Consider the following 25,499-nt stretch of genomic DNA (forward strand, 5'->3'; position numbering starts at 1 on the left):
CCCTCCCCATGTTGTCACGGGCTCTAGCCAATCGGGCTGTGGAGAAAAGTGTCTGGGCCTCAACATGCAATCCCCACAAATTTCTCAAGTTATCAGGCGCTTGCAGGCCCCCGGGGACCAAAATACAGGGAAAATGCGGGGTTGATTGGAGGCTAGCAGCCCTTCCAGGGCGCGTGAGGGATATCAGCTGTGGGGCAGGTTGACTCACCTTCCTCCAGCCACTGCCAGAGGGGCATTTGAAACTGTACGTTTGCGTCATTGTTTGCTTGCTTGCTTGCTTGCTTGCTTTTCCACACGGCCAGAGAAGGGTGCACCGTTCCCGGCGGCACTGCAATGCCAGGTCGATGCGTGGAGTGAACGGAGCAAGCCCCTTTTTCAGCTCCCAGTTCTAAAAATCCGTTTAATATGTTTGTCCTCGGGTAGAGGACATATCAGATATTAAACTGATAAGAACAGATACTACACTTGATCTTAGCCAAAAGGCCGAGAAGCGATGGGCCCAAAGTGTCTGGCGTTCCAGCCAGGCTCTTGGCACAAATCTCGCTGGTCGCGGTTGGCTGCTTTTGACATGAGCGGAGCAATGGCTGCTTTTCACCACCTCCGCCCACCTCCCCATTCCTGACCTCGACAGCTGTTTGACTTTTCACAAACTCAAAGGGCTCAGCCATACGGCAGAGCCTGCCAAAAATAGCTTAAACTCATTGGTGTTCCTCTCCACGGAAGTCTTTAGTAAAAGGCGAAAGACTTGTGCGTGATGAAGAGAAACCAGAGTCAGTACAGGCCTCTCCTCAAGAGCGGCCGAGGACCCCATTGGTCCCAGTCACCGCCCTCACGGTAGCCTTCTCTTAGCTTGCCAAATCCCCGCCCCCTCCCCATGTTGTCACGGGCTCTAGCCAATCGGGCTGTGGAGAAAAGTGTCTGGGCCTCAACATGCAATCCCCACAAATTTCTCAAGTTATCAGGCGCTTGCAGGCCCCCGGGGACCAAAATACAGGGAAAATGCGGGGTTGATTGGAGGCTAGCAGCCCTTCCAGGGCGCGTGAGGGATATCAGCTGTGGGGCAGGTTGACTCACCTTCCTCCAGCCACTGCCAGAGGGGCATTTGAAACTGTACGTTTGCGTCATTGTTTGCTTGCTTGCTTGCTTGCTTGCTTGCTTGCTTGCTTGCTTGCTTTTCCACACGGCCAGAGAAGGGTGCACCGTTCCCGGCGGCACTGCAATGCCAGGTCGATGCGTGGAGTGAACGGAGCAAGCCCCTTTTTCAGCTCCCAGTTCTAAAAATCCGTTTAATATGTTTGTCCTCGGGTAGAGGACATATCAGATATTAAACTGATAAGAACAGATACTACACTTGATCTTAGCCAAAAGGCCGAGAAGCGATGGGCCCAAAGTGTCTGGCGTTCCAGCCAGGCTCTTGGCACAAATCTCGCTGGTCGCGGTTGGCTGCTTTTGACATGAGCGGAGCAATGGCTGCTTTTCACCACCTCCGCCCACCTCCCCATTCCTGACCTCGACAGCTGTTTGACTTTTCACAAACTCAAAGGGCTCAGCCATACGGCAGAGCCTGCCAAAAATAGCTTAAACTCATTGGTGTTCCTCTCCACGGAAGTCTTTAGTAAAAGGCGAAAGACTTGTGCGTGATGAAGAGAAACCAGAGTCAGTACAGGCCTCTCCTCAAGAGCGGCCGAGGACCCCATTGGTCCCAGTCACCGCCCTCACGGTAGCCTTCTCTTAGCTTGCCAAATCCCCGCCCCCTCCCCATGTTGTCACGGGCTCTAGCCAATCGGGCTGTGGAGAAAAGTGTCTGGGCCTCAACATGCAATCCCCACAAATTTCTCAAGTTATCAGGCGCTTGCAGGCCCCCGGGGACCAAAATACAGGGAAAATGCGGGGTTGATTGGAGGCTAGCAGCCCTTCCAGGGCGCGTGAGGGATATCAGCTGTGGGGCAGGTTGACTCACCTTCCTCCAGCCACTGCCAGAGGGGCATTTGAAACTGTACGTTTGCGTCATTGTTTGCTTGCTTGTTTGCTTGCTTGCTTTTCCACACGGCCAGAGAAGGGTGCACCGTTCCCGGCGGCACTGCAATGCCAGGTCGATGCGTGGAGTGAATGGAGCAAGCCCCTTTTTCAGCTCCCAGTTCTAAAAATCCGTTTAATATGTTTGTCCTCGGGTAGAGGACATATCAGATATTAAACTGATAAGAACAGATTTTTTTTTTTTTTTTTTTTTTTTTATTTCAGTTCCTCACTCCAAAACAAATGTCACAAAACAAAGAAAACAGTTTACATATGAGGTCCAAAAATCCAAAACACAATTGACCCACTCCATCCATTTTGTTCAAACAAAACAAACCAAGCCAAACAAAAGTTTACCTTAAACATCCTACCCCCCCCCCCCCCCTATTTCAATCCCACAGACCAAAACCCCCCTTCCACCTCTCTAAAGCAGCATGCATTCCCCACTTCAGGATGTCCCTCTCAATTCTCCTCTTCAAGTCTGCTTTTACTCTGCTCACCACCCCATCCACTCTACTGCATCTGTTGTTCTTAATTAGGTCCTGTCTAGCCACCCACAAGCCTCTCTTTACCATGCTAATTACTAGCCAAACAGCTAATTTTGCCCAACCCAGTCCTGTTCCCACCCCCCTCTCAACCATTTCCCATGATAGTTGGAACCCAAAGACTCCCTTCCGTAGCCACAGCTCCACCCTTTCCCATACTACCCTAGAAAAGGGACAGTCCCACATTACATGCCTAATTGTCTCCTCTACCGAGCACCCAATCCTAGGACACACCGGAGACCTTGCCAACCCATGCCGGTACATGATGTCTTGTACTGGCAAACACTTATGGAGGCACAACCAGTTCAGGTCCTTAAGGCCATTATCAAGCCCATGAGGCTGAATCCCCCTCCAAACACTTGGCAATATTCCTGGGACCGGAGGTGCAATGACCCTTTGCTTAACCTCTTTGTAGAGGGCCCTGTGATTAAGTTGCAGGGCTGGTGCAGAAGCCTCCGGGTGCGCCCGCAGCCACCTGGCTGCATGGCGGTAGTGCCATGGTTGCTGCTCTACCCGGGGAGCCAAGTTGTCCCAAACCAAAAGCTGCCTTGCTTGGTAGGCAAAAAAGAGGCGCAAAAAATAGCCAGAGGGGTGAACCACTGGGCCAGCTAATTCCCTACACATAAAAGAAACGAAAATGCAGTCCAACTTCAGTGGCAGATGTGGCACATCTCTCCCCCCTTCCTCAACCCCTGCCAACATGCGGGCCCTCGCAACATACTCATATCTCCCCCCCCAAATAAAACCGAATACGTGACGCATGAGAGGCCTCCTCATACTGACTGGTAGTGGATATATGTAAGCCAGGTACAGGAGAGAAGGCAAAACATCCACCTTGAGAACAAGTACCTTCCCTACAAACGTCAGGCACCTACTCTTCCAGAGAGAAATCTTCCTCTGGACCGCCTCCAGACGCCTCGTCCAGTTCACTGTGGCACCATGAGGCGACTCAAAACTTACCCCTAGGACCTTCAGAGGCCCAGAGCAGAGAGACAGACCCCCTGGTACATCCGTCCTTTCTCTCCACCTCCCAAAGAACTTAACCGAGGACTTTGCACAATTAAGGCTTGATCCAGCCACCCGGCTGAAGTCACTAAAAATCTGCAATGAACGGATAAGGCACTCATCCCTGTCCAGCAGCAATGTAGTGTCATCAGCATACTGAGACAGCTTGACTCGCAGACCCCCACTGCCAGGCACAAAAAAACCTCTCACTCCAGGATCAGCCCGAATGGCAGCTGCCAATGGCTCCATGTAAAGCACATAGAGCAGCGGTGAGAGCGGGCAACCCTGTCTCACCCCAGAGTACAAACTAAAAGCCTCCCCCAGGTGCCCATTAACCAAAACCCTGCTCCCCGCACCCCTATACAATGTGCGCAGCCACCCTACAAAAACCTGACCGAAACCTAGCCTTTCCAGTACACTAAACATAAAACCCCAATGTACTCTGTCAAAGGCCTTTGCTTGATCAAGACCGACCAGCATAAGCGGCAGATGCCTATCCTCAGCCCAAGCCACAGCATCCCGTAAGAGTTGCAGGTTCCATCTTACTGAGCGCCCTGGCACTGCACATGTCTGGTCCACATGGACCACATGTGGCAGGGCCACGCTTAACCGGTCTGCCAGAACCTTAGCCAGGAGCTTATAGTCTACGCACAGCATGGACAGCGGTCGCCAGTTATCCATATCAGCGCGATCCCCTTTCTTAAACAGAAGGGAGATAACTCCAGTCGCCATAGACCTCCCCATTTTCCCCGTACAGAGCACCTCAGTCAACACCTCCAACAATACTGGCCCAAGTATGTCCCAAAACTTAACATAGAACTCTACCGGCAACCCATCAATGCCTGGCACCTTGCGCCTGTTCATCCTACAGAGAGCACCTTCAAGCTCTTTGAGGGTCAGTGGGGCCTCCAAAGCCCGCACTATGTTCCCTGGCACCTGCTGGTTCAGCAAATCCAGGAACACCCCTCCCCCTCCTATGTCTACCGCTCGCTCCGTGAAAACATCACGGAAATGATCTGTAGCGACACACACCATCTCGCAGGTGTCCACCACAACCCTGCCCTGTTTATTCCTAACTCCTGACACCAGCTGCTTCGCCCTATCAGCCCGTATGGAGCCAAAAAAAGCAGCCGAACATGTCTCTGACTGTTCAATGAACTGCAGACGTGACCGCACCAGGTATGCGCGGGCCCTACCCTCAAAAATATGTCTCAGACTTGCTTTCAAGGATGCGCAAACTTGATGGTCTACAGCACCTTTACAGTTACCCCTAGCATACTCGAGTTCAAGGCGGTGCTGGAGATGGACCACCTCCCTCTTTGCCATTCCAGCCTTTCTCTGACAATAACTTAAACAAAATATCTTCATCCTCTCCTTAGCCACCTCCCACCACTCTAACAACCCCTGGCACAGCGGTTTGAGTCCCATAAGACCCTTAAAAAACCAAAGAAACTGTTGACTAAACAAGTCCTCCTCCAGCACACTAATATTTAAGCGCCAAAACCCAGGCCCGAAGACTGGCAAATCCAAACTCACCGTAAACAGCAAACCATCATGATCCGAAAAGCAAACCGGGAGCACCCTTCCTGCAACCAACTTCAAGGTCTTAACAAAAAATACATAATCTAAACGCTTAAAGATCCCCTGCGAATTACGCCAAGTGGGACCATCCATGAGTGGCCTGACCACCCTCGCCCCATCGACCAAACCAAAACTATTCAAAAGATTAGAAATGTACAGGTCGCTGGCATCACCCCCCTTTCCTAACTCTACATTAAAATCACCCCCTATGATGACCTGCCTGTTGGTGACAAGGTGCGGCTCCAGCATCCCAAACATTTCTTTCCGCTCTGCTGAGGATTGTGGTCCATAGACCACAATGATTCTCAGCGTGTTTGTTCCCCAGGAGATGTCCGCACCCATTATTCTCCCCTGGACAATAACAAAAACACCCTCCACTTTAATCTCCTTAAAACCAAACAAAATCCCAACTCCTGTAGAGTGAACACCCCCTATGCTCCAGACTGAGTCCCCTCTGGTCCATTCCCTTCTAAAACACCCAACATCCCCCATATCCCGTAAGTGGACTTCCTGCAACAAACAAAAAGCTACACGCAAAGAGCTAACAAATTCGAAAACGATCCTTCTTTTAACAGTGTTCCTCATTCCCCTCACATTCAGAGAAAGAACATCAAAGGAGAACATTTTAAATTACAGATGCTTACACTCAAACAAAAACAAAAAGAAAACAAAACAGTCCCCCCCCCTACTGTGAATACAGATCATCTCCTTCACTATCCATCTGGTCCGCCCAGGAAAAGGGAACAGCATTTGGTGAGGATGAAGGCCTTTTTGGTCCCTCGTATGCGTCCTCACTCAAAGGAGACGACAATAGGAGCAAACCGGGAGAAAGCTCAAAATCAAGCTCCAACCCAGCTGGTGGCTCCTCACCCAAAACCCCTGAGACATGCTCCAACCCCTGACCTGTATCTATTGCATCCCGCCCCCGGGCCCCTCCTCTAACCGTTTCCCCCCCCTGTTGTATTCCATCAGCCCTACCCACATCAACCCCCACCTCTGCGGCCTGCCCCCTCCCCTCTCCCTCCCTCTCCCTCTTTGACCTTTTACTCTTCACCACCTGCTCACACTCCCCCTTTTCAATCGAGAGACCCTCCTCCAACACCTTCAAACCTCTTCGTGCTCCTTGCTTTGGCTCGGTGGGAGCGGCACCAGTGGGGACCGTGTCCGTAATCCCCGAGGGCACCTGGTCCACACTGACTTCTCCAGCAACACTGGCAAGTCCCTGCACCTTGGATACAGAGTCCACTCTACTCCCAGAAGGGCCTGGAAGCTGATCCGCTTGCTGTGGATCAATTGACGTATTGCCCATTGGCACGAAAGTCCCTCCAAAGTCTTGAGCCTTACCCTGCCCTCCAGTGGCCCCAGCTACTTCTGCAAAGGTTCTCCTACGGCCAGGACAGCTCCGATAGAGGTGATCAAGTCCACCACATCCATGACAGGCCTTCAGTGCAGTGCAGTCTTTAGCCTCGTGTCCCCCCTGACCACAGAAACGGCAGCAGACCCCAGTGCATCCTGCCTCCGTGTGGCCAGACTGCCTACACTGCCGACAGAAAGACGGTTGCCTCGAATAGAACAAATAGCCACGGTCCCCACCGAGACTAAAAAAGGCGGGTGGATGTCTGAGACCACCAGGCCCTTCTGGCTCAGGCTTGAGCAACACCTGGAACTGCCGTCTGCCAGTCCAAAACCCCATTGGATCATTAACATATCTTGCTGCTGACACCACTTCTCCATACCGGCCCAGGAAATCAGCCAAGGCAAGATCAGTCACAAACGGGTTAAACATGTGAACTGTGATCTGCCTGAAATTAGGTCTGTCCAAACTCAAAATCTTGTAGCAGGCAAGGGGCCTTACCCCAGCTCCAGCCGAACAATTTTCAGACACCTTTCTGTACACCTCCTCATTCCTCAGGGTGACATCAAAAGCTTTTTCCTGTTGGTTCCATTGAATGCACAAGACATCCTCCACCGTCAAAAGAAGCTGGCCCATGATGACCCTCTTGCAGAACCACGATCTTGAAACAGCATCTTCTTCTGTCACGATTGCCTGGAAACGAAGCGTGAACCTCAACCCAACCTTAGGGATAACCTGCACAGGAGAGGCCATACTGGCCATCGCTTCCATAGAAGTGTCGCCCAGATCAAAAAAGAAAAATCTCTCCACGAATACTACACTTGATCTTAGCCAAAAGGCCGAGAAGCGATGGGCCCAAAGTGTCTGGCGTTCCAGCCAGGCTCTTGGCACAAATCTCGCTGGTCGCGGTTGGCTGCTTTTGACATGAGCGGAGCAATGGCTGCTTTTCACCACCTCCGCCCACCTCCCCATTCCTGACCTCGACAGCTGTTTGACTTTTCACAAACTCAAAGGGCTCAGCCATACGGCAGAGCCTGCCAAAAATAGCTTAAACTCATTGGTGTTCCTCTCCACGGAAGTCTTTAGTAAAAGGCGAAAGACTTGTGCGTGATGAAGAGAAACCAGAGTCAGTACAGGCCTCTCCTCAAGAGCGGCCGAGGACCCCATTGGTCCCAGTCACCGCCCTCACGGTAGCCTTCTCTTAGCTTGCCAAATCCCCGCCCCCTCCCCATGTTGTCACGGGCTCTAGCCAATCGGGCTGTGGAGAAAAGTGTCTGGGCCTCAACATGCAATCCCCACAAATTTCTCAAGTTATCAGGCGCTTGCAGGCCCCCGGGGACCAAAATACAGGGAAAATGCGGGGTTGATTGGAGGCTAGCAGCCCTTCCAGGGCGCGTGAGGGATATCAGCTGTGGGGCAGGTTGACTCACCTTCCTCCAGCCACTGCCAGAGGGGCATTTGAAACTGTACGTTTGCGTCATTGTTTGCTTGCTTGCTTGCTTGCTTGCTTGCTTTTCCACACGGCCAGAGAAGGGTGCACCGTTCCCGGCGGCACTGCAATGCCAGGTCGATGCGTGGAGTGAACGGGGCAAGCCCCTTTTTCAGCTCCCAGTTCTAAAAATCCGTTTAATATGTTTGTCCTCGGGTAGAGGACATATCAGATATTAAACTGATAAGAACAGATTTTTTCTTTCGAAAAGATTTATTGACACTCATTTCAAGTTTTTTCAAAGAAGGTTTACATCTTGAGATACAAAGGGTACATTATAATCACAACAATATGATAAATAGTTGTAAAACCATTGTTTGTTTGTTTTTTTTTTTTTTTTTTAAACATTAAAAACAAATATTTCAAGGGGTTTTACATGTTGTCAAACATAAAATCCATCTCACAAATGAAAACCATGGAGTGTCCCAAATCTTTAAAAAGGGAGTGCATTGGTTTAAAACTTCTCTTCTTTCTAATTTTGTGCAGGAGCAGAATGAGTCCCTACCCAGGGTCACTCATTCCGCTCCCCCAAACATTTGGTCTCTCGGGATCCTGTCGTGGTGCTCAGAGGAGATCCTCACCCTGTTGCTCCTTCCCACCTGCCTCACCCGGAGAGCCAGGCCGCCGCTGCTTTGACCTTTTCATGTGTGGCTCCGGCTCCTTCGTCCGAATGGGCACAGAGGCGATGCTTCTTTGTGGCTGTGTCCTAGGCCTGCCGCCTACAGCCATCCGGATCACAGCCACGGGGGGGATCTGCATGTGCTTCCTTACCAGCAAGTTTCTGGAGGTCCATATGGCGTCTTTGATGGCGGCTAGGGTGAGCCACATCTGGGCAAAGTCATCGTTCTTCAGTGTTTTTTGGCTCACCCCATACAGCACCAGTTGTGCTGTAAGGACCTCCCTTGCTGGCAAGTACGGGAATTGCAAGGAGCCGGCCATTGCCCACTGGTCTACGGCAGCGCTGCACTCCCAGAGCAAATGCCTCACCGACTCTGGCGCGCCACAACCGGGTCGGGGGCAGGTTGAGCGTGTTGACATGCCCCGGGAGTGCATGACGGACCTGACTGGGAGAATCTCATGAGCCACCATCCATGACAGGTCCCGGAGTCTGTTTGGAAGAGCGGAATGGTTCACGTTGCGCCAAACTGTTGAGGGCTCGCCAAATGCGAGCCCGCGCACTGGACTCACTGGCTCCTGCTCCTGCACAACAGAGATCAGAGAACGGTGGTTGGTTAAAATATGCAGCTCCTCCTGCTCCAGTTTAAAATGCTTTAAAAACGTCGGGATAAAAGCATAGGCTGGTGGCAGGCTAAAAGACACGGGTACTTTAAGATCTGTAGGTAAAATCTTCAATCGTCTGAGGTACGATCCCATCCAGAAACGTGTCATGGCTGTAGTTTTGGGGTTTCCGGATGGGTCTGTGGCTTGTTTGAGGTGTAGTGCGGTGTATCGGCTTCCTAAAAACAAGTACAGGTCAGGCACTCCTTTTCCTCCTTTCTCTTTTGGCCTTTTCATGACCTCCCTCCTCAGTCTCTCCCACTTGGAGCCCCACAGGAAATAAAAGATGGCTCGCTCCAGATCTAAAAGCACTCTCCTAGGTGGGATAAAAACAGAACTGATGAGTAAAAGCAAAGGTAAAATCACCGCTTTGATGATTAAAACCTTTCCTTCAATAGTCAGTCCTCTAAGTCCCCAATATCCTAGTCTTTGTTTTACTTTCCCTACCACGTCTGGCCAATTTGTTGTTCCTTCTCCCTCCCTGTCAAATTTGATCCCCAGTATTTTTTGGTCAGTCTGGGTCACAGTCAAAGGGAGTCCTGTCATCTCAGTCGCTGTCCACGGTCCATAAAATTGGGCTTGGGTCTTGTTTTTGTTCAACTTTGACCCAGAAGCCTGTCCAAACCAGTCAGTCAAGTCCAGCGTCCTGTTGACGGATAAAAGGTCGGTGCATAAAATGTTCACGTCGTCCATGTATAAAATACACTTGGTGTCCAGTCCCCCGCTCCCCGGTACTCCCAACCCATTGATTCGTTGATCCCTTCTCAAGATCTGTGCCAGCGGTTCTATACATGTTATGTATAGGAGGGCAGATAACGGACAACCCTGACGGACACCGCAGTTAATATCGACTGCTTTTGTCAAATGCCCGTTAATCACAAATTTGCTGGTAATGTCCCGATACAGCAATCCCACCCAAGCTAGAAACCTTTCTGGGAACCCCATTTTTTGCAGTACCTTGAAAAGGTACTGGTGCGAGACCCGATCGAAGGCTTTCTCAAAATCTAAATTTAGGACTACTAGCCGGATGTTTCTGTCTCTCGCGTAACAGATGGTGTCTCGGATCAGTACCAGGCTGTCGGTGATCTTCCTCCCTGGGATGGCACAGCCTTGATCCGGGTGAATCACCCCCTTTAAAAACAAGGACATACGTGAGGCTAAAAGTTTGCTAAAAAGTTTACAATCAAGGTTTAAAAGTGCGATAGGTCTCCAGTTCATCAGGTCGGTCTTGTCTTTGTTTTTGTGCAGTAGAGTCACTATCCCTACTCTAAAACTGTCAGGAAGTCGGTCTAGGTGCTCAAAGTCTTTAAAAACATCGATCAAATCAGGTGCTAAAATGTCCCAAAAGGTCAAATAAAATTCCAAGGGAAGTCCATCCTGTCCTGGGGACTTCCCTTTTTTAAAACTTGACAAACATTTATTTAACTCTAGAATGGTAAAATCTTGGGTTAAAAGCACACTGTCTTTTACTTTTTTATCGATGGATTTTAAAACTTCATTCATGGTGTCTATTCTAATGGGCTTTTCTTTATACAATTCTACGTAAAAATTTTCCACAATCTGTTTAATTTCTTCGATATTCTCTGTTATGCACCCGTTTTCCTTTTTTAGTTTTAAAATGGTCCCCCCTTTACTAACAATTTTCTTAAAAAAATACCTGGTGCACTTCTCACCCTCCTCTATTTCCCGTTCCCTGCTCCTTAAAATGACACCCTTGCTTTTAATTTCAGCTAAAACCGACATCTCTGATTTGATTTCTCTAATTTCTTCATTAAAATCCATTCCATTTTGGTTGAGGTTAAAATAGCGCTGTAGTCGCTTCTGCAGTCCCATCATGCGTCTGTTCTCCTTGCCCTTTCTTTTTTTGCCTGCCTGTCTGAAAAAAGTCTGGGTCTTTCCCTTCACCATCTCCCACCAGTGTGCTCGTGTATCGTACATGTCTTGAAGGGTCTGCCACTCTCGGTACTGCTCCCTGTACTGCTGAACTAGATGTTGATCTTCAAGCAGGGAGCAGTTGAGTTTCCACAGACCACTTCCAAAAGTCACACCTGAAGAGAGTGAAAGGGTGCAGGAGAGCATCAGGTGGTCAGAAAAGAAAACAGGGGTCAATCTAGCATCGGTCGGCGGGCAGTCCCGTGTGAAAATAAAATCTATGCGAGAGGCTCTGGTGCCATCACCACTGAACCAGGTGAAGCCCTCCTCTCTGGGATGCATGGTTTTAAAACAGTCTTGTAGTTTAAAATCCCTGCATATGCCCTGTAATAAAACCGATGTTTTGTCAATTTTAAAATCTTCCCCTGTTCTTTTTCTATCTTTTCGACTTAAAATACAGTTAAAATCACCTCCTAAAACTAATGGCACTCTCCCTAGCATGTGGGACTGCAGGTCTTCTAAAAGGTCATACCTGTCATTTTTGTCGTTAAAGCCATAAATATTGAGAAGGTTAAAATCCTGTCCCATAAAGGTCAAGTGTGCTAAAAGTGCCCTACCGTCTCTCACCACAGTGCTACCCTTCACCAGAACCTGAGGGTTTTTTATTAAAATGGCCACTCCATCGTTCTTATTTTGGTTTGATCCGCTCCATATCGATGTCTGTGGCCACATCTCCTCCCACTGTCGGTAGTGTTTTAAAAACGGTATGCCACATTCCTGCATTAAAAACACATCTGACTTTGTAGATTTAAGAAAGGATAAAACACTCTGGGCTCTAACTCTCGACTTCACACTTCTCACATTGATGGTTGAGAAGGTGAGTGTCATGAGTATGATTAAAAACAACAGGTATGAAATTTTAAAAACACTAAATAGAGGTTTAAGATGCTAAAATATCTTTTTTTTTTAAAAAAAAAGGCAGTTAGACTATTTCTTGTGAACGGGGCTCCTCCTTCACTTCAACAGGTGATGAAGGAGGGAGTTGAGCTCCATTCCCCCGTCGGACTCTGGGGGTTGGCCTTTGACGCAAGGCTGCATTTAGCTTGGAGTCCTTAGGGGTTGATTGTAGAGCTACTGTCAGGAAAGAGACTTCATTTGGTGAATTGGAGGGGAAGACTCTGGGCTCCTCCACAGATGAACTGTCTGAGAGAGTCCCAACTCTTCCCCTCTTCTCTGAGGCTACAGGAGACTCAGAGGACAATTCCGATGCAAGTCTCTTTGTTTGCTGGGCATCGGGGAGGGGGGCATCCTCACTATTTTCAGGTGGTTGAAAATCTTCCATTTCTGAACTAGCTCCGCCCACTTCCTGCATCTCCCCATCCTCCTCTCCACTCTCCATTGATGGGGCTGTTGCAGGCCCCTCCCCCTCTCCCGCCTCACATGATCCCTCCTCTCCAATCACAGTATCTGGCGGGAGATTTGAATTTTCCTGCCCAGCCTCTTCAACCTGCTCTTTTTCTTTTTGTCCTCCATTTTGTTCATTGGCTTTTGCTGCCTTTAGTTTGTTGGCAAACGATTTGGGGCAAGCTCTGAAGAGATGATTTGTTTCTCCACAAAGGTTGCACTTCCTGCCATTGGTGCACTCCTCAAAAGTGTGCCCAATTTCTCTACACTTTCCGCAAAAGGTTTTTGTGCACGCTTCTACCAGGTGCCCATGCTCACCGCACTTGCGGCAGAGCTTGGGCTGACCTTGGTAGTGGATGTAGCCCCTGTTTTCACCCAGAACTATCATTGACGGCAGATGTTTCAGGCCTTGGAAGCCCTGGGGGTCCTGCCATTGTTGAATGGGGACCCTCCAAGCGCAATTCCAGATGCCGTCCTCATCTCTCACTTTGGTAGCCTGGCCTTTAACAGTGCAGTATCTCCCCAGCCATATACAAATGTCTTCTGCATTCACTGTCTCATTAAACATTCTGACAATGACTGTTTTCAATGCATTATCAGTCAGTTTTTCAACAACAAATGCAGAAAACTGGGGTTTCACAGACTCAAATCTTGTCCAAAATTCTCTCAAGATAGCCGCAGACTGGAAGCTTACATCAAAACCTTTATTTAATGGTAGGGTCAAAATACAATTCAAATCGTTTGCTGTGAATTTCAAAGCCTGTTGGATTAGCTTCCTGGAGAAATCTAGCCTTGACATCTCCAGGAGCTTTCCATCCTTTTCTTTAAACTTAAAACGGACGCTGTGGTGCCTCCGCATGTTGGCATGGGTGGCCGACATGGTGGAGGCACCACAAGCTAAAAGGATCTAAAATCAGTAAAAAACTTACAATGGACAAAAAAAAACAATGAACAATAAATAAGTAAATACAATTAAAAATATAAAAAGGAAAAAAATCTAAAAACGTACTTACCTTTTCAAGTTTTGGCCTGGACAAGGTGTTGAATCCGGCAGAGCGCAGGTAAGAGATTCTCTGGGCCAATGAATTCCTATTTGTTTAAGATATGCAACTACAGAAAAGTTGCACAACTTTAAACAAGGAATGTAGACAATTTCCTCCCAAGAGCTGGTTTAACTCAGAGCCACAACAGGCAAGAATTTAACCATCAAAAGGAGGCGACCGCAGTCTTAGCCAAAAGGCCGAGAAGCGATGGGCCCAAAGTGTCTGGCGTTCCAGCCAGGCTCTTGGCACAAATCTCGCTGGTCGCGGTTGGCTGCTTTTGACATGAGCGGAGCAATGGCTGCTTTTCACCACCTCCGCCCACCTCCCCATTCCTGACCTCGACAGCTGTTTGACTTTTCACAAACTCAAAGGGCTCAGCCATACGGCAGAGCCTGCCAAAAATAGCTTAAACTCATTGGTGTTCCTCTCCACGGAAGTCTTTAGTAAAAGGCGAAAGACTTGTGCGTGATGAAGAGAAACCAGAGTCAGTACAGGCCTCTCCTCAAGAGCGGCCGAGGACCCCATTGGTCCCAGTCACCGCCCTCACGGTAGCCTTCTCTTAGCTTGCCAAATCCCCGCCCCCTCCCCATGTTGTCACGGGCTCTAGCCAATCGGGCTGTGGAGAAAAGTGTCTGGGCCTCAACATGCAATCCCCACAAATTTCTCAAGTTATCAGGCGCTTGCAGGCCCCCGGGGACCAAAATACAGGGAAAATGCGGGGTTGATTGGAGGCTAGCAGCCCTTCCAGGGCGCGTGAGGGATATCAGCTGTGGGGCAGGTTGACTCACCTTCCTCCAGCCACTGCCAGAGGGGCATTTGAAACTGTACGTTTGCGTCATTGTTTGCTTGCTTGCTTGCTTGCTTGCTTTTCCACACGGCCAGAGAAGGGTGCACCGTTCCCGGCGGCACTGCAATGCCAGGTCGATGCGTGGAGTGAACGGAGCAAGCCCCTTTTTCAGCTCCCAGTTCTAAAAATCCGTTTAATATGTTTGTCCTCGGGTAGAGGACATATCAGATATTAAACTGATAAGAACAGATACTACACTTGATCTTAGCCAAAAGGCCGAGAAGCGATGGGCCCAAAGTGTCTGGCGTTCCAGCCAGGCTCTTGGCACAAATCTCGCTGGTCGCGGTTGGCTGCTTTTGACATGAGCGGAGCAATGGCTGCTTTTCACCACCTCCGCCCACCTCCCCATTCCTGACCTCGACAGCTGTTTGACTTTTCACAAACTCAAAGGGCTCAGCCATACGGCAGAGCCTGCCAAAAATAGCTTAAACTCATTGGTGTTCCTCTCCACGGAAGTCTTTAGTAAAAGGCGAAAGACTTGTGCGTGATGAAGAGAAACCAGAGTCAGTACAGGCCTCTCCTCAAGAGCGGCCGAGGACCCCATTGGTCCCAGTCACCGCCCTCACGGTAGCCTTCTCTTAGCTTGCCAAATCCCCGCCCCCTCCCCATGTTGTCACGGGCTCTAGCCAATCGGGCTGTGGAGAAAAGTGTCTGGGCCTCAACATGCAATCCCCACAAATTTCTCAAGTTATCAGGCGCTTGCAGGCCCCCGGGGACCAAAATACAGGGAAAATGCGGGGTTGATTGGAGGCTAGCAGCCCTTCCAGGGCGCGTGAGGGATATCAGCTGTGGGGCAGGTTGACTCACCTTCCTCCAGCCACTGCCAGAGGGGCATTTGAAACTGTACGTTTGCGTCATTGTTTGCTTGCTTGCTTGCTTGCTTGCTTGCTTGCTTTTCCACACGGCCAGAGAAGGGTGCACCGTTCCCGGCGGCACTGCAATGCCAGGTCGATGCGTGGAGTGAACGGGGCAAGCCCCTTTTTCAGCTCCCAGTTCTAAAAATCCGTTTAATATGTTTGTCCTCGGGTAGAGGACATATCAGATATTAAACTGATAAGAACAGATACTACACTTGATCTTAGCCAAAAGGCCGAGAAGCGATGGGCCCAAAGTGTCTGGCGTTCCAGCCAGGCTCTTGGCACAAATCTCGCTGGTCGCGGTTGGCTGCTTTTGACATGAGCGGAGCAATGGCTGCTTTTCACCACCTCCGCCCACCTCCCCATTCCTGACCTCGACAGCTGTTTGACTTTTCACAAACTCAAAGGGCTCAGCCATACGGCAGAGCCTGCCAAAAATAGCTTAAACTCATTGGTGTTCCTCTCCACGGAAGTCTTTAGTAAAAGGCGAAAGACTTGTGCGTGATGAAGAGAAACCAGAGTCAGTACAGGCCTCTCCTCAAGAGCGGCCGAGGACCCCATTGGTCCCAGTCACCGCCCTCACGGTAGCCTTCTCTTAGCTTGCCAAATCCCCGCCCCCTCCCCATGTTGTCACGGGCTCTAGCCAATCGGGCTGTGGAGAAAAGTGTCTGGGCCTCAACATGCAATCCCCACAAATTTCTCAAGTTATCAGGCGCTTGCAGGCCCCCGGGGACCAAAATACAGGGAAAATGCGGGGTTGATTGGAGGCTAGCAGCCCTTCCAGGGCGCGTGAGGGATATCAGCTGTGGGGCAGGTTGACTCACCTTCCTCCAGCCACTGCCAGAGGGGCATTTGAAACTGTACGTTTGCGTCATTGTTTGCTTGCTTGTTTGCTTGCTTGCTTTTCCACACGGCCAGAGAAGGGTGCACCGTTCCCGGCGGCACTGCAATGCCAGGTCGATGCGTGGAGTGAACGGAGCAAGCCCCTTTTTCAGCTCCCAGTTCTAAAAATCCGTTTAATATGTTTGTCCTCGGGTAGAGGACATATCAGATATTAAACTGATAAGAACAGATACTACACTTGATCTTAGCCAAAAGGCCGAGAAGCGATGGGCCCAAAGTGTCTGGCGTTCCAGCCAGGCTCTTGGCACAAATCTCGCTGGTCGCGGTTGGCTGCTTTTGACATGAGCGGAGCAATGGCTGCTTTTCACCACCTCCGCCCACCTCCCCATTCCTGACCTCGACAGCTGTTTGACTTTTCACAAACTCAAAGGGCTCAGCCATACGGCAGAGCCTGCCAAAAATAGCTTAAACTCATTGGTGTTCCTCTCCACGGAAGTCTTTAGTAAAAGGCGAAAGACTTGTGCGTGATGAAGAGAAACCAGAGTCAGTACAGGCCTCTCCTCAAGAGCGGCCGAGGACCCCATTGGTCCCAGTCACCCCATACAGCACCAGTTGTGCTGTAAGGACCTCCCTTGCTGGCAAGTACGGGAATTGCAAGGAGCCGGCCATTGCCCACTGGTCTACGGCAGCGCTGCACTCCCAGAGCAAATGCCTCACCGACTCTGGCGCGCCACAACCGGGTCGGGGGCAGGTTGAGCGTGTTGACATGCCCCGGGAGTGCATGACGGACCTGACTGGGAGAATCTCATGAGCCACCATCCATGACAGGTCCCGGAGTCTGTTTGGAAGAGCGGAATGGTTCACGTTGCGCCAAACTGTTGAGGGCTCGCCAAATGCGAGCCCGCGCACTGGACTCACTGGCTCCTGCTCCTGCACAACAGAGATCAGAGAACGGTGGTTGGTTAAAATATGCAGCTCCTCCTGCTCCAGTTTAAAATGCTTTAAAAACGTCGGGATAAAAGCATAGGCTGGTGGCAGGCTAAAAGACACGGGTACTTTAAGATCTGTAGGTAAAATCTTCAATCGTCTGAGGTACGATCCCATCCAGAAACGTGTCATGGCTGTAGTTTTGGGGTTTCCGGATGGGTCTGTGGCTTGTTTGAGGTGTAGTGCGGTGTATCGGCTTCCTAAAAACAAGTACAGGTCAGGCACTCCTTTTCCTCCTTTCTCTTTTGGCCTTTTCATGACCTCCCTCCTCAGTCTCTCCCACTTGGAGCCCCACAGGAAATAAAAGATGGCTCGCTCCAGATCTAAAAGCACTCTCCTAGGTGGGATAAAAACAGAACTGATGAGTAAAAGCAAAGGTAAAATCACCGCTTTGATGATTAAAACCTTTCCTTCAATAGTCAGTCCTCTAAGTCCCCAATATCCTAGTCTTTGTTTTACTTTCCCTACCACGTCTGGCCAATTTGTTGTTCCTTCTCCCTCCCTGTCAAATTTGATCCCCAGTATTTTTTGGTCAGTCTGGGTCACAGTCAAAGGGAGTCCTGTCATCTCAGTCGCTGTCCACGGTCCATAAAATTGGGCTTGGGTCTTGTTTTTGTTCAACTTTGACCCAGAAGCCTGTCCAAACCAGTCAGTCAAGTCCAGCGTCCTGTTGACGGATAAAAGGTCGGTGCATAAAATGTTCACGTCGTCAATGTATAAAATACACTTGGTGTCCAGTCCCCCGCTCCCCGGTACTCCCAACCCATTGATTCGTTGATCCCTTCTCAAGATCTGTGCCAGCGGTTCTATACATGTTATGTATAGGAGGGCAGATAACGGACAACCCTGACGGACACCGCAGTTAATATCGACTGCTTTTGTCAAATGCCCGTTAATCACAAATTTGCTGGTAATGTCCCGATACAGCAATCCCACCCAAGCTAGAAACCTTTCTGGGAACCCCATTTTTTGCAGTACCTTGAAAAGGTACTGGTGCGAGACCCGATCGAAGGCTTTCTCAAAATCTAAATTTAGGACTACTAGCCGGATGTTTCTGTCTCTCGCGTAACAGGTGGTGTCTCGGATCAGTACCAGGCTGTCGGTGATCTTCCTCCCTGGGATGGCACAGCCTTGATCCGGGTGAATCACCCCCTTTAAAAACAAGGACATACGTGAGGCTAAAAGTTTGCTAAAAAGTTTACAATCAAGGTTTAAAAGTGCGATAGGTCTCCAGTTCATCAGGTCGGTCTTGTCTTTGTTTTTGTGCAGTAGAGTCACTATCCCTACTCTAAAACTGTCAGGAAGTCGGTCTAGGTGCTCAAAGTCTTTAAAAACATCGATCAAATCAGGTGCTAAAATGTCCCAAAAGGTCAAATAAAATTCCAAGGGAAGTCCATCCTGTCCTGGGGACTTCCCTTTTTTAAAACTTGACAAACATTTATTTAACTCTAGAATGGTAAAATCTTGGGTTAAAAGCACACTGTCTTTTACTTTTTTATCGATGGATTTTAAAACTTCATTCATGGTGTCTATTCTAATGGGCTTTTCTTTATACAATTCTACGTAAAAATTTTCCACAATCTGTTTAATTTCTTCGATATTCTCTGTTATGCACCCGTTTTCCTTTTTTAGTTTTAAAATGGTCCCCCCTTTACTAACAATTTTCTTAAAAAAATACCTGGTGCACTTCTCACCCTCCTCTATTTCCCGTTCCCTGCTCCTTAAAATGACACCCTTGCTTTTAATTTCAGCTAAAACCGACATCTCTGATTTGATTTCTGTAATTTCTTCATTAAAATCCATTCCATTTTGGTTGAGGTTAAAATAGCGCTGTAGTCGCTTCTGCAGTCCCATCATGCGTCTGTTCTCCTTGCCCTTTCTTTTTTTGCCTGCCTGTCTGAAAAAAGTCTGGGTCTTTCCCTTCACCATCTCCCACCAGTGTGCTCGTGTATCGTACATGTCTTGAAGGGTCTGCCACTCTCGGTACTGCTCCCTGTACTGCTGAACTAGATGTTGATCTTCAAGCAGGGAGCAGTTGAGTTTCCACAGACCACTTCCAAAAGTCACACCTGAAGAGAGTGAAAGGGTGCAGGAGAGCATCAGGTGGTCAGAAAAGAAAACAGGGGTCAATCTAGCATCGGTCGGCGGGCAGTCCCGTGTGAAAATAAAATCTATGCGAGAGGCTCTGGTGCCATCACCACTGAACCAGGTGAAGCCCTCCTCTCTGGGATGCATGGTTTTAAAACAGTCTTGTAGTTTAAAATCCCTGCATATGCCCTGTAATAAAACCGATGTTTTGTCAATTTTAAAATCTTCCCCTGTTCTTTTTCTATCTTTTCGACTTAAAATACAGTTAAAATCACCTCCTAAAACTAATGGCACTCTCCCTAGCATGTGGGACTGCAGGTCTTCTAAAAGGTCATACCTGTCATTTTTGTCGTTAAAGCCATAAATATTGAGAAGGTTAAAATCCTGTCCCATAAAGGTCAAGTGTGCTAAAAGTGCCCTACCGTCTCTCACCACAGTGCTACCCTTCACCAGAACCTGAGGGTTTTTTATTAAAATGGCCACTCCATCGTTCTTATTTTGGTTTGATCCGCTCCATATCGATGTCTGTGGCCACATCTCCTCCCACTGTCGGTAGTGTTTTAAAAACGGTATGCCACATTCCTGCATTAAAAACACATCTGACTTTGTAGATTTAAGAAAGGATAAAACACTCTGGGCTCTAACTCTCGACTTCACACTTCTCACATTGATGGTTGAGAAGGTGAGTGTCATGAGTATGATTAAAAACAACAGGTATGAAATTTTAAAAACACTAAATAGAGGTTTAAGATGCTAAAATATCTTTTTTTTTTTAAAAAAAAGGCAGTTAGACTATTTCTTGTGAACGGGGCTCCTCCTTCACTTCAACAGGTGATGAAGGAGGGAGTTGAGCTCCATTCCCCCGTCGGACTCTGGGGGTTGGCCTTTGACGCAAGGCTGCATTTAGCTTGGAGTCCTTAGGGGTTGATTGTAGAGCTACTGTCAGGAAAGAGACTTCATTTGGTGAATTGGAGGGGAAGACTCTGGGCTCCTCCACAGATGAACTGTCTGAGAGAGTCCCAACTCTTCCCCTCTTCTCTGAGGCTACAGGAGACTCAGAGGACAATTCCGATGCAAGTCTCTTTGTTTGCTGGGCATCGGGGAGGGGGGCATCCTCACTATTTTCAGGTGGTTGAAAATCTTCCATTTCTGGACTAGCTCCGCCCACTTCCTGCATCTCCCCATCCTCCTCTCCACTCTCCATTGATGGGGCTGTTGCAGGCCCCTCCCCCTCTCCCGCCTCACATGATCCCTCCTCTCCAATCACAGTATCTGGCGGGAGATTTGAATTTTCCTGCCCAGCCTCTTCAACCTGCTCTTTTTCTTTTTGTCCTCCATTTTGTTCATTGGCTTTTGCTGCCTTTAGTTTGTTGGCAAACGATTTGGGGCAAGCTCTGAAGAGATGATTTGTTTCTCCACAAAGGTTGCACTTCCTGCCATTGGTGCACTCCTCAAAAGTGTGCCCAATTTCTCTACACTTTCCGCAAAAGGTTTTTGTGCACGCTTCTACCAGGTGCCCATGCTCACCACACTTGCGGCAGAGCTTGGGCTGACCTTGGTAGTGGATGTAGCCCCTGTTTTCACCCAGAACTATCATTGACGGCAGATGTTTCAGGCCTTGGAAGCCCTGGGGGTCCTGCCATTGTTGAATGGGGACCCTCCAAGCGCAATTCCAGATGCCGTCCTCATCTCTCACTTTGGTAGCCTGGCCTTTAACAGTGCAGTATCTCCCCAGCCATATACAAATGTCTTCTGCATTCACTGTCTCATTAAACATTCTGACAATGACTGTTTTCAATGCATTATCAGTCAGTTTTTCAACAACAAATGCAGAAAACTGGGGTTTCACAGACTCAAATCTTGTCCAAAATTCTCTCAAGATAGCCGCAGACTGGAAGCTTACATCAAAACCTTTGTTTAATGGTAGGGTCAAAATACAATTCAAATCGTTTGCTGTGAATTTCAAAGCCTGTTGGATTAGCTTCCTGGAGAAATCTAGCCTTGACATCTCCAGGAGCTTTCCATCCTTTTCTTTAAACTTAAAACGGACGCTGTGGTGCCTCCGCATGTTGGCATGGGTGGCCGACATGGTGGAGGCACCACAAGCTAAAAGGATCTAAAATCAGTAAAAAACTTACAATGGACAAAAAAACAATGAACAATAAATAAGTAAATACAATTAAAAATATAAAAAAGGAAAAAAATCTAAAAACGTACTTACCTTTTCAAGTTTTGGCCTGGACAAGGTGTTGAATCCGGCAGAGCTCAGGTAAGAGATTCTCTGGGCCAATGAATTCCTATTTGTTTAAGATATGCAACTACAGAAAAGTTGCACAACTTTAAACAAGGAATGTAGACAATTTCCTCCCAAGAGCTGGTTTAACTCAGAGCCACAACAGGCAAGAATTTAACCATCAAAAGGAGGCGACCGCAGTCTTAGCCAAAAGGCCGAGAAGCGATGGGCCCAAAGTGTCTGGCGTTCCAGCCAGGCTCTTGGCACAAATCTCGCTGGTCGCGGTTGGCTGCTTTTGACATGAGCGGAGCAATGGCTGCTTTTCACCACCTCCGCCCACCTCCCCATTCCTGACCTCGACAGCTGTTTGACTTTTCACAAACTCAAAGGGCTCAGCCATACGGCAGAGCCTGCCAAAAATAGCTTAAACTCATTGGTGTTCCTCTCCACGGAAGTCTTTAGTAAAAGGCGAAAGACTTGTGCGTGATGAAGAAAAACCAGAGTCAGTACAGGCCTCTCCTCAAGAGCGGCCGAGGACCCCATTGGTCCCAGTCACCGCCCTCACGGTAGCCTTCTCTTAGCTTGCCAAATCCCCGCCCCCTCCCCATGTTGTCACGGGCTCTAGCCAATCGGGCTGTGGAGAAAAGTGTCTGGGCCTCAACATGCAATCCCCACAAATTTCTCAAGTTATCAGGCGCTTGCAGGCCCCCGGGGACCAAAATACAGGGAAAATGCGGGGTTGATTGGAGGCTAGCAGCCCTTCCAGGGCGCGTGAGGGATATCAGCTGTGGGGCAGGTTGACTCACCTTCCTCCAGCCACTGCCAGAGGGGCATTTGAAACTGTACGTTTGCGTCATTGTTTGCTTGCTTGCTTGCTTGCTTGCTTGCTTTTCCACACGGCCAGAGAAGGGTGCACCGTTCCCGGCGGCACTGCAATGCCAGGTCGATGCGTGGAGTGAACGGAGCAAGCCCCTTTTTCAGCTCCCAGTTCTAAAAATCCGTTTAATATGTTTGTCCTCGGGTAGAGGACATATCAGATATTAAACTGATAAGAACAGATACTACACTTGATCTTAGCCAAAAGGCCGAGAAGCGATGGGCCCAAAGTGTCTGGCGTTCCAGCCAGGCTCTTGGCACAAATCTCGCTGGTCGCGGTTGGCTGCTTTTGACATGAGCGGAGCAATGGCTGCTTTTCACCACCTCCGCCCACCTCCCCATTCCTGACCTCGACAGCTGTTTGACTTTTCACAAACTCAAAGGGCTCAGCCATACGGCAGAGCCTGCCAAAAATAGCTTAAACTCATTGGTGTTCCTCTCCACGGAAGTCTTTAGTAAAAGGCGAAAGACTTGTGCGTGATGAAGAGAAACCAGAGTCAGTACAGGCCTCTCCTCAAGAGCGGCCGAGGACCCCATTGGTCCCAGTCACCGCCCTCACGGTAGCCTTCTCTTAGCTTGCCAAATCCCCGCCCCCTCCCCATGTTGTCACGGGCTCTAGCCAATCGGGCTGTGGAGAAAAGTGTCTGGGCCTCAACATGCAATCCCCACAAATTTCTCAAGTTATCAGGCGCTTGCAGGCCCCCGGGGACCAAAATACAGGGAAAATGCGGGGTTGATTGGAGGCTAGCAGCCCTTCCAGGGCGCGTGAGGGATATCAGCTGTGGGGCAGGTTGACTCACCTTCCTCCAGCCACTGCCAGAGGGGCATTTGAAACTGTACGTTTGCGTCATTGTTTGCTTGCTTGCTTGCTTGCTTTTCCACACGGCCAGAGAAGGGTGCACCGTTCCCGGCGGCACTGCAATGCCAGGTCGATGCGTGGAGTGAACGGAGTAAGCCCCTTTTTCAGCTCCCAGTTCTAAAAATCCGTTTAATATGTTTGTCCTTGGGTAGAGGACATATCAGATATTAAACTGATAAGAACAGATACTACACTTGATCTTAGCCAAAAGGCCGAGAAGCGATGGGCCCAAAGTGTCTGGCGTTCCAGCCAGGCTCTTGGCACAAATCTCGCTGGTCGCGGTTGGCTGCTTTTGACATGAGCGGAGCAATGGCTGCTTTTCACCACCTCCGCCCACCTCCCCATTCCTGACCTCGACAGCTGTTTGACTTTTCACAAACTCAAAGGGCTCAGCCATACGGCAGAGCCTGCCAAAAATAGCTTAAACTCATTGGTGTTCCTCTCCACGGAAGTCTTTAGTAAAAGGCGAAAGACTTGTGCGTGATGAAGAGAAACCAGAGTCAGTACAGGCCTCTCCTCAAGAGCGGCCGAGGACCCCATTGGTCCCAGTCCCCGCCCTCACGGTAGCCTTCTCTTAGCTTGCCAAATCCCCGCCCCCTCCCCATGTTGTCACGGGCTCTAGCCAATCGGGCTGTGGAGAAAAGTGTCTGGGCCTCAACATGCAATCCCCACAAATTTCTCAAGTTATCAGGCGCTTGCAGGCCCCCGGGGACCAAAATACAGGGAAAATGCGGGGTTGATTGGAGGCTAGCAGCCCTTCCAGGGCGCGTGAGGGATATCAGCTGTGGGGCAGGTTGACTCACCTTCCTCCAGCCACTGCCAGAGGGGCATTTGAAACTGTACGTTTGCGTCATTGTTTGCTTGCTTGTTTGCTTGCTTGCTTTTCCACACGGCCAGAGAAGGGTGCACCGTTCCCGGCGGCACTGCAATGCCAGGTCGATGCGTGGAGTGAACGGAGCAAGCCCCTTTTTCAGCTCCCAGTTCTAAAAATCCGTTTAATATGTTTGTCCTCGGGTAGAGGACATATCAGATATTAAACTGATAAGAACAGATACTACACTTGATCTTAGCCAAAAGGCCGAGAAGCGATGGGCCCAAAGTGTCTGGCGTTCCAGCCAGGCTCTTGGCACAAATCTCGCTGGTCGCGGTTGGCTGCTTTTGACATGAGCGGAGCAATGGCTGCTTTTCACCACCTCCGCCCACCTCCCCATTCCTGACCTCGACAGCTGTTTGACTTTTCACAAACTCAAAGGGCTCAGCCATACGGCAGAGCCTGCCAAAAATAGCTTAAACTCATTGGTGTTCCTCTCCACGGAAGTCTTTAGTAAAAGGCGAAAGACTTGTGCGTGATGAAGAGAAACCAGAGTCAGTACAGGCCTCTCCTCAAGAGCGGCCGAGGACCCCATTGGTCCCAGTCACCGCCCTCACGGTAGCCTTCTCTTAGCTTGCCAAATCCCCGCCCCCTCCCCATGTTGTCACGGGCTCTAGCCAATCGGGCTGTGGAGAAAAGTGTCTGGGCCTCAACATGCAATCCCCACAAATTTCTCAAGTTATCAGGCGCTTGCAGGCCCCCGGGGACCAAAATACAGGGAAAATGCGGGGTTGATTGGAGGCTAGCAGCCCTTCCAGGGCGCGTGAGGGATATCAGCTGTGGGGCAGGTTGACTCACCTTCCTCCAGCCACTGCCAGAGGGGCATTTGAAACTGTACGTTTGCGTCATTGCTTGCTTGCTTGCTTGCTTTTCCACACGGCCAGAGAAGGGTGCACCGTTCCCGGCGGCACTGCAATGCCGGGTCGATGCGTGGAGTGAACGGAGCAAGCCCCTTTTTCAGCTCCCAGTTCTAAAAATCCGTTTAATATCTTTGTCCTCGGGTAGAGGACATATCAGATATTAAACTGATAAGAACAGATTTTTTTTTTTTTTTTTTTTTTTTTTTTTTATTTCAGTTCCTCACTCCAAAACAAATGTCACAAAACAAAGAAAACAGTTTACATATGAGGTCCAAAAATCCAAAACACAATTGACCCACTCCATCCATTTTGTTCAAACAAAACAAACCAAGCCAAACAAAAGTTTACCTTAAACATCCTACCCCCCCCCCCCCCCCCCTATTTCAATCCCACAGACCAAAACCCCCCTTCCACCTCTCTAAAGCAGCATGCATTCCCCACTTCAGGATGTCCCTCTCAATTCTCCTCTTCAAGTCTGCTTTTACTCTGCTCACCACCCCATCCACTCTACTGCATCTGTTGTTCTTAATTAGGTCCTGTCTAGCCACCCACAAGCCTCTCTTTACCATGCTAATTACTAGCCAAACAGCT

General features: G+C 49.3%; 19 non-coding genes and 4 pseudogenes across 19 annotated transcripts; all 23 read right to left on the minus strand.

Moving 5' to 3' along the window:
• Positions 1 to 303: 303 nt before the first annotated feature.
• Positions 304 to 495, minus strand: LOC139619506 (U2 spliceosomal RNA). The gene has a single exon (XR_011690499.1). It is a non-coding gene; the product is annotated as a U2 spliceosomal RNA (small nuclear RNA).
• Positions 496 to 659: 164 nt separating this feature from the next.
• Positions 660 to 774, minus strand: LOC139619147 (U5 spliceosomal RNA). Its single transcript, XR_011690152.1, has one exon. It is a non-coding gene; the product is annotated as a U5 spliceosomal RNA (small nuclear RNA).
• A 415-nt stretch (positions 775 to 1,189) lies between these two features.
• LOC139619507 (U2 spliceosomal RNA) lies at positions 1,190 to 1,381 on the minus strand. Its single transcript, XR_011690500.1, has one exon. It is a non-coding gene; the product is annotated as a U2 spliceosomal RNA (small nuclear RNA).
• Positions 1,382 to 1,545: 164 nt separating this feature from the next.
• LOC139619149 (U5 spliceosomal RNA) lies at positions 1,546 to 1,660 on the minus strand. Its single transcript, XR_011690154.1, has one exon. It is a non-coding gene; the product is annotated as a U5 spliceosomal RNA (small nuclear RNA).
• A 395-nt stretch (positions 1,661 to 2,055) lies between these two features.
• LOC139618713 (U2 spliceosomal RNA) lies at positions 2,056 to 2,263 on the minus strand (annotated as a pseudogene).
• Positions 2,264 to 7,273: 5,010 nt separating this feature from the next.
• LOC139618763 (U2 spliceosomal RNA) lies at positions 7,274 to 7,352 on the minus strand (annotated as a pseudogene).
• A 164-nt stretch (positions 7,353 to 7,516) lies between these two features.
• Positions 7,517 to 7,631, minus strand: LOC139619150 (U5 spliceosomal RNA). The gene has a single exon (XR_011690155.1). It is a non-coding gene; the product is annotated as a U5 spliceosomal RNA (small nuclear RNA).
• A 399-nt stretch (positions 7,632 to 8,030) lies between these two features.
• On the minus strand, positions 8,031 to 8,205 carry LOC139619692 (U2 spliceosomal RNA; annotated as a pseudogene).
• A 5,755-nt stretch (positions 8,206 to 13,960) lies between these two features.
• LOC139619151 (U5 spliceosomal RNA) lies at positions 13,961 to 14,075 on the minus strand. Its single transcript, XR_011690156.1, has one exon. It is a non-coding gene; the product is annotated as a U5 spliceosomal RNA (small nuclear RNA).
• A 395-nt stretch (positions 14,076 to 14,470) lies between these two features.
• Positions 14,471 to 14,662, minus strand: LOC139619508 (U2 spliceosomal RNA). The gene has a single exon (XR_011690501.1). It is a non-coding gene; the product is annotated as a U2 spliceosomal RNA (small nuclear RNA).
• Positions 14,663 to 14,826: 164 nt separating this feature from the next.
• On the minus strand, positions 14,827 to 14,941 carry LOC139619152 (U5 spliceosomal RNA). Its single transcript, XR_011690157.1, has one exon. It is a non-coding gene; the product is annotated as a U5 spliceosomal RNA (small nuclear RNA).
• A 403-nt stretch (positions 14,942 to 15,344) lies between these two features.
• On the minus strand, positions 15,345 to 15,536 carry LOC139619207 (U2 spliceosomal RNA). The gene has a single exon (XR_011690208.1). It is a non-coding gene; the product is annotated as a U2 spliceosomal RNA (small nuclear RNA).
• A 164-nt stretch (positions 15,537 to 15,700) lies between these two features.
• On the minus strand, positions 15,701 to 15,815 carry LOC139619153 (U5 spliceosomal RNA). Its single transcript, XR_011690158.1, has one exon. It is a non-coding gene; the product is annotated as a U5 spliceosomal RNA (small nuclear RNA).
• Positions 15,816 to 16,210: 395 nt separating this feature from the next.
• On the minus strand, positions 16,211 to 16,402 carry LOC139619509 (U2 spliceosomal RNA). Its single transcript, XR_011690502.1, has one exon. It is a non-coding gene; the product is annotated as a U2 spliceosomal RNA (small nuclear RNA).
• Positions 16,403 to 16,566: 164 nt separating this feature from the next.
• Positions 16,567 to 16,681, minus strand: LOC139619154 (U5 spliceosomal RNA). The gene has a single exon (XR_011690159.1). It is a non-coding gene; the product is annotated as a U5 spliceosomal RNA (small nuclear RNA).
• Positions 16,682 to 21,833: 5,152 nt separating this feature from the next.
• On the minus strand, positions 21,834 to 21,948 carry LOC139619331 (U5 spliceosomal RNA). The gene has a single exon (XR_011690331.1). It is a non-coding gene; the product is annotated as a U5 spliceosomal RNA (small nuclear RNA).
• A 399-nt stretch (positions 21,949 to 22,347) lies between these two features.
• LOC139619510 (U2 spliceosomal RNA) lies at positions 22,348 to 22,539 on the minus strand. Its single transcript, XR_011690503.1, has one exon. It is a non-coding gene; the product is annotated as a U2 spliceosomal RNA (small nuclear RNA).
• A 164-nt stretch (positions 22,540 to 22,703) lies between these two features.
• On the minus strand, positions 22,704 to 22,818 carry LOC139619155 (U5 spliceosomal RNA). The gene has a single exon (XR_011690160.1). It is a non-coding gene; the product is annotated as a U5 spliceosomal RNA (small nuclear RNA).
• Positions 22,819 to 23,209: 391 nt separating this feature from the next.
• LOC139619646 (U2 spliceosomal RNA) lies at positions 23,210 to 23,401 on the minus strand. Its single transcript, XR_011690636.1, has one exon. It is a non-coding gene; the product is annotated as a U2 spliceosomal RNA (small nuclear RNA).
• A 164-nt stretch (positions 23,402 to 23,565) lies between these two features.
• On the minus strand, positions 23,566 to 23,680 carry LOC139619158 (U5 spliceosomal RNA). The gene has a single exon (XR_011690161.1). It is a non-coding gene; the product is annotated as a U5 spliceosomal RNA (small nuclear RNA).
• Positions 23,681 to 24,075: 395 nt separating this feature from the next.
• LOC139619511 (U2 spliceosomal RNA) lies at positions 24,076 to 24,267 on the minus strand. Its single transcript, XR_011690504.1, has one exon. It is a non-coding gene; the product is annotated as a U2 spliceosomal RNA (small nuclear RNA).
• Positions 24,268 to 24,431: 164 nt separating this feature from the next.
• Positions 24,432 to 24,546, minus strand: LOC139619159 (U5 spliceosomal RNA). Its single transcript, XR_011690162.1, has one exon. It is a non-coding gene; the product is annotated as a U5 spliceosomal RNA (small nuclear RNA).
• Positions 24,547 to 24,933: 387 nt separating this feature from the next.
• Positions 24,934 to 25,146, minus strand: LOC139619822 (U2 spliceosomal RNA; annotated as a pseudogene).
• Between the last annotated feature and the right edge of the window lie 353 nt (positions 25,147 to 25,499).

Source organism: Trachinotus anak, unplaced genomic scaffold, assembly GCF_046630095.1.
Source record: "Trachinotus anak isolate AG129_WGS33_773 ecotype Australia unplaced genomic scaffold, CSIRO_AGI_Tana_v1 ptg000003l, whole genome shotgun sequence".
NCBI classification, from domain to species: domain Eukaryota; kingdom Metazoa; phylum Chordata; class Actinopteri; order Carangiformes; family Carangidae; genus Trachinotus; species Trachinotus anak.